Here is a 7306-nt window from a genome sequence, read left to right as displayed (position 1 = left end):
TTCCAAGGTTTGGTGTCCCACGAGCTATCATTAGTGATGGAGGTACTCAATTCCATGAAAGACAATTAGACAACCTTCTAAAGAAGTATGGAGTATATCATAGGACCGGGCTTAGTTATCATCCCCAAACTAGTGATCAAGCCGAGGTCTCTAATAGAGAAATCAAGTCGATTCTAGAAAAGGTGGTGGCTAAGTCAAGGGAGGATTGGAGTATGAAGCTCTATGACACACTTTGGGCGCATCGAACCGCATTCAAGACACCAATTGGTACCTCTCCATATAAACTAGTGTACGGTAAGGCATGTCATCTTCCCGTGGAATTGGAGTACAAAGCTTTTTGGGCATTCAAGGAACTTAACATGGATTCTAAGATTGCGGGGGAGAAAAGACTTCTCCAACTCAATGAGTTGGATGAGTTTAGATTATCGGCGTATGATAGTGCACAAATTTACAAGGAGAAAACTAGGAAATGGAACGACAAGAAGATCCTACCAAGAAAGTTTGCACCGGGTGACAAGGTTCTACTCTTCAATTCTTGATTAAAGCTTTTTCCATCTAGGTGGTCGGGTCCCTTCACTGTCACTAAGGTGAACAAATTTGGTTTGGTTGAGCTAATGAATGAAAAGGGTGAAGAATTCAAAGTCAATGGTCAATGATTGAAGGTGTATCATGATGGAACTACTGTAGGATTGGTGGAGGAAACCCACCTAAGTCCACTCTCATCTTAGAGCTAAGCACAATGGTCTGGCGGAACCTTTTAAACCAGCGCTTTGCGTGAGGCAACCCGTATTTCTTGCTTTCTAGACTAGTTTTTCTTTATTTTATTTTTCTTTTTTTTAGAGAGGTGAGGAGAATGCAATTTTACCTTTTCGAAGTGATTTTGTACAGGATTTGAGCTATCAAGTAAGGAGACTAAAAGAGAAAAAGTTGTAAAAAGTGTACTCCGAACTGGGCAGAGGCTCAATCGGGCGCGAGAGTGAAGCAGAAAACTAGCATAAAATCGTCCGATCGGGCGCGCAAGTCAAGTAAATTTTGAGCTGCTATCTCGCCCGATTAGGCGAGGCTCACCCGCTCGGGCGCGAAAGAAGGAGAGAAATTTGAAGGTAACTTCGCCCGATCGGGCGCAAAATTGGAAAAATCGAGTGATAGAAAAAAGAAATCCCGGGCAAGCGATTAAGAGAAAAACAGGTGCAAGCTCACGCCCGATCGGGCGCGAAAGGGAACTTCCAAATCTCAGCATTTTCGCCCGATCGGGCGGTCAGGCGCCCGATCGAGCGCGCCTATTATCCGGGTTCATTAAACAATCTCTTTCTCCTTTTTTTCTTTTCACTTTCTTCTTTCTTTCATCTCTTACACTTTCACTTTATATCTCTAACCTCCATTTTCAAACCTTCAAACTCCACTTCCAATCAAGATCTTCTCCAATTCTCTCATCAAAACTCAAAAATTTTACCATATTCTTAATCCTCTCACCTTCCTCTACATTCTCCACCTAATTTCTTCTTGTTTTCTCACACTTTTAGAAAACCCTAGAGAGAGAAAATATCAAGTTCTTCAAGAAAATTAATCAAATGGCTTCTAAAAGATCAAGGACTCAAAGAGGAGAACAATCTAGGCAGCAATCAACACCCATGGTCGACCCAGAACTTCAAATTCCGGGATGGAGCGAGGTGGTGGTCACAAGCCAAGAGCAACGAACTGGGATGCTCAATCTCGTCTCCCGGCAGGTAATTGCTACTCGATTTGTTCATCACCCTACTTTGATTAGACTAGGTATTGATAAACAAGTTGAAAAGTTATTCAAATGAATTGGCATGTCTAGCTTGTTTAACTTGCATTGTGATACATATGATTATTACTGTGGAATTCATTTCTAGTTTTAATTTGATTAAGTCAAGTTCAAGTGTGTATCATGTTCAATTCCGTTTTCTTAATAATGATGTGAGGTTGTCTTTGAAAGATTTTGGAAAAATTTTTTACTTGAAATCCGACAAACCCATTGAACCACCCCAAGACTTTTGTGTCGAGGTCTATTTGGCCCTCATGGGGGAGGTTTTAGAAAGCCTCCAACATGCTAAGGGGATCATTATCACCATCCCGTGCCAAAATTTTGGCAAAGATTTGTTGGCCTCACCATCTTTGGGAGGCATGAACCAGCTAATATTAGGAGGGATGAGTTGATATTGTTGGCCTCCTACTTGATTCTAAGGTGTGGAAAGTTGAACATTCCCCTTAGGATGGCCCAACACTTCCAACGTAGTGCTAGGGCGGCCAAGACCTCTAGGGCTAGGACTCCTATTTACATTGCGGTTAAATTGATGGGTTTTACGCCTAATGACCATAGGAGAGTGGATGACCCTACCTTAATGGACCTTAGCTACCTAGGAGGCCTCAATTGGATCCAACCTACCCTTAGTGTGACTTAACCAAACGAGATGTGGTGGATAATTCATAGGGAGTCGGGTAGGAGAGACCAAACCTTCAAATTGCCTAACCCCGCTTCAACCAAGTTTAATAAAAGTAAGACCACCTACACCTTCCAGTTAGGCAATGACGGGGAAGCTCAAGAGGTTCACCAATCCCCAACTCAATCTCCATCTCACCCACAACCCCATTTCCAACCACCACCCCGACCCTACATGCATGACATCCCTACCTTTTCCGTTAACTACAACATCGATCCTAATGCACCTTATGACTTCTCGACTTTTTGGAGCCAACTTGATAGGAACGAGATGGGCCAAGGAAGGGTAGAGGATATGGTCCAAAACCTTGACTCTAAGGTGGGCTCTCTAGATAGACGGGTTAGGTATGTGGAGCGAAACCTAGGGTGGGGTCTATACCCCATGTATGATGACTATGCACACCGAGGGGCTATTCTCCCCGAGGATTTGGTTCCCGATTGGTTTCAATATCCTCAAGGAGGATATCCACCCCCAGTGCTTTTGGTAGTTATGTGTGTAGGAGTTTATAGGTACGAATGCGGAAAACATAAATCATATTCATATAGCACCTAATCCCAAGATCATGCATACCACATAAAGAATTAGAATTAATACCTTTGAAGCGTGATTCCACAAGTGATCGAGCAAGAACAAAGGGAGATAAAGAACCCCAAGCGTGATTCCTCTACTTGGTCCACGAGCACGGATCAAACCTCCACTAATGCTAGTTAGTCGTGATCGAACACTTCAATCAACCTTTGACGGAGATGTGAGTCACGAGCACACCAAAAACCACCCAGGACACCACCACACGCGCCACCCAAAGAGGTGGGTCGTACGGACAGGGAGGAGAGAGAGAGAATTAGAGTTTTGGTCTTGGTTGCTTGATTCACAATTAACTGTTAATTGTTATGTCATACAACCCTAGGTATGGATTATATTTATAGATCACATCTCTAAATAAATCCACATCAAGCCCAAAACATATTAAGCCCTTCTAACTATTCTAGCCCAACAATCAATGTAGCATGTCATAAACTCATGAGACCCAATAATGGGCCTCTAACTTGTTTGTCCAAATACTCTTGTGTGTGACCTCATGGGATCCATTCTAGAGGGCTTTGGACTATTTGACTAGCCCAAAGATCATTGATCATAGTCTAGCAACAGATAATGACGACCCAAAAGAACGAACTTATTATCTCCATAATAATGATCCTTGATATATCTAGTAATTGCACTTATCGAAGACATAATTCCTTCAATGTGGACTATTCTACCGTCCATGGTTACGGGGCCAATGTTCCTTTTGGTGGACGTGGGGGGAGTGTGGACCCTAACTACTTTACAGGTGGTTCGAGTCATGGAGGTGCCGGCTATAGCCATGGAGGCGAGAGTGGTTATGCTCGGATGGATGCGGATGATGATGATGAAGGGTAACTTTTCATAGCTACACTCCCAAGACAATGAGGGCATTGCTTGATTTGGCTTGGGGGGAGATGATCTTGTATATATGGTATTACACTCTCTTTTCTCTCTTTTTATTGCTTTCTTAGGTTCGTTTTATTGCTTTCAAAAAAAAATTGCAAAAATACGTTCCAATGAAAAAAAAATGAATCATGCTTCCCTGTGCCCCTTGATAAAAAAAATTGTTTCGACTCTTGGTTGTTGATAATGAACATTGTGGATTAGTTGGTCATGATTTGATGTTTGATTGCCTTGGAATCTTAACATGCATCAATTTTGTCCAACTACTTGTGAATATAGTGCTTGACTAGTTGATTTGGTTAGGAATGTGTGTTAGTTCGTGGTATATTAAGGAATTTGAGTATTAGTTTGCAACTATGAGTAATGTTTATATGATTCATTATTATGCACATTGAGGAGGACGAAGGTGTTCATTCTTTTTAGGTGGCCTTCAGACGATATTAGATATATTTGTTCCCTTCTTGCTACCCATGTTATTGCTTGAGCCCTTTTATTGTTTATTTAGCCACATTACAAGCCTATTTAAGCCCCATTGGTTACTAGTCCCAAGCTTGGCTTGGGGGAGCTAATAGTTAGTGAGGTGAGGGAAATGTAGTGTGCACATAATTGCACAATGTGGGAAAATAAGAGGAGTGATTTGTTCTTTTGATTTTGTGATTGGAAAAAAACGAGAATTTGTTGGTCAAAGTTGAAAATTTCCAATGTGAGATAAAAAGAGCAAAAAAAAAAAAAAGAGCAAAAGAAAAAAAATTATTTCAATGTTCAAATGTTCTATGTGAAGGTTGCTCAAGAGAAAAGAAAAAAAAAAAGGAATTCAAAAAGGAAAAAATTCAAGTTTGAAGAAAAAAAAATAAAATTCAAAGTTTGTTTATTCACTCAAATTCTATATTATCATATCTTTATGAGTGAAGTTGTAAGTGATGGTGATTTTGTGAGATATTGATTTGGTTGTTTGGTTAATTTTTGTGGAGTTGAGTTATGTTGGAGATGATTGGTCATTATTTATTTTTAGCCTTGGTTTTATTAGGATTTGGCTCCCTTAAGCATGGCTTTGCTCTCACATTTTCCCAAATATTTCCTACCCTTTACCTAAGCCTTACATTACAAGTTTTAAAGACCTTCCGACCTTTGTGCATAGAATTGTAAGAATGTGAAAGTAGTTGTTTATCAATGCGAAGGATGACTTGATATATTCCAGGTCGACTATCTAGGTTGAGTGCTTATCTCTTTAAACACACGACTGTTGTGAGTTTGGGAGGGCATTGTTCACATTAAAGGGGTTGGTTGGAGAGCGATCGAGTACATCTTTTACTCGCCACATAAATGAGAGTCGAGTGTGTGAGCACTAGTCTTGAATTCTATATGCTCTGTGGTTTGCTCTACTTGACAATTGTTAGGAAGGATAGGTAATTGGATGGATTTGAGTGATTGATTATGATGCATATTTGTTGGATTGGCTTTAAGTTGCATTATGGATTTTGGATTTAAATTGGGGTAAAGTTATGATTTGTTTTGAATCATTGTCTTGCTTAGGGACAAGCAAGGGTTTAGCTTGGGGGAGTTTGATATATGTGTGTTTATATGCTATTTTATCCCCCAACCCACGGTCATTTATATGCATATTTGGGCTCTTTAGAGCTACTTGTAGTACTAATGTGTGGTTTCAAGTGTTTTGTAGAGTTGGCATTTGTTTTGCAGGAATTTCCCGGATTTGTCGATAATTCCTATGCTTTTACGGCCACTACGAGATATTGGAGCTTGTAGCACATTCATGACCGTTGATCGTAGCCCAAGATCGATCGTATCGGTGACTAAGGGCTTGGTTCGTGGAATTGGTCCGAGCAATGGACCAAGAAAGTGTTGGGCCTTGACAATTGGAGCCCAAAGGAAGTAGAAGGCGAGCAAAAGCCACGGCCAAAGAAAGCTAGGCCCAATCGGGCAGCCAATGGCTTGATCATGCGGCTGCCCAGAAACAAGCACACGAGAAAAAAGGCGGGCCCGATCGGGTGGCCCTTCACCCGATCAGGCGCGCGTTTTTCCAGGCAGTTTAGGACTTTTGTTTTTGGTTAATCTTCGAGCTTAGGATTAATACTCTTTTGTAATCTTTCTTAGCTACATTTTCATTATTCTCTTTTCATACTCAAAACTTTAAAGAGATTTTAGTTGGTGATTATTGTTGAACTCAAGTTTTCCCTTTTAGTGCAATTTCATATTTTCCTACATTCGGTATTATTTCTTCTCTCCTTTATTACTTATTTTCTTGATTTGATCTTAATCATGTCTTTTTCATATGTTTTGATTAGTTTAGATTTAATTATGTGTGAATAGTTTAATTCTAGGGTTCTTGGGGGATCCATAATTAATATGAAGGGATAATTTGTTATTGTTGATTATTGATATTGCACGATAATTTCTTATTGAATTGTTTTAATTCTTTACAATTGGATTATGAATCGAGCATATGTGATTTAATTGTAAAAGTATAGCAATATTGAATTGATGAATTGAGCAGATGTTAATTTGATATTAAAGGCTATTTTCAATAGGAATTTAGATCTAGTAAATTGCGAGACCCTGTTAGATTTATGTTGATTAATAAATTGCGAGAGCCTGTTAATCATGTTATATGTGCAATGTTAATTATTGATTGCTATGATTTATCCCGGAATATTAATTATTGGTGAACTTGTGACCCAGGCTTCTTATTTTTGATTTCTTCCTTTTATTCTCCTTAGTTTAATTCACTTTAAAAATAAATTGGTTACTTAATAGTTTAGATTATAATAATTAATTAGGAATAGAAGAACATTGTTTCCCTGTTGATTCGACGTTACTTCCCTATCTATTAATAGTTAGTGGTTTTAGGTTATTCTTTTGATTAGGTGATACGACTTTAGCCTGTCACTCTTTTGGGCCTTCACTCCATTGGCTTCTTGGATCAACTGCAACCTGTAATATTATTCTATTCTATCTACTACTTAAATAAAATAAAATAAATTACAAAAATACTTAACGGTACGCAGACCATATTTAGATTACAAAAATACAAAACGATGCGCATATTGTATTTAAAATCTATGGGCCATACTAGTCTATATATAGCAATAAATAACATCATATATTATAAAGTGCCATATAATAAATCACTCATCATGCTTTCCTAAACTACAACATCGGATGTTCATAATTAAGGAAACATGGCATCTTAATGTCTCATATTTAATTAAATTACCGCAATTAGATAATATCATATATTATTCATTACCAATCATAAAATATCATATATTCTATCTTCGGTATGAGATAGAATCAAATCTTATTTTAATTATGGAAGATAAATCATATTTATTTCCTATGATTATCCTAACTAATTG

This window comes from Chenopodium album, chromosome 16, assembly GCF_948465745.1.
Source record: "Chenopodium album chromosome 16, dcCheAlbu1.1, whole genome shotgun sequence".
NCBI lineage: Eukaryota > Viridiplantae > Streptophyta > Magnoliopsida > Caryophyllales > Amaranthaceae > Chenopodium > Chenopodium album.
This window is presented reverse-complemented; position numbering follows the sequence as displayed.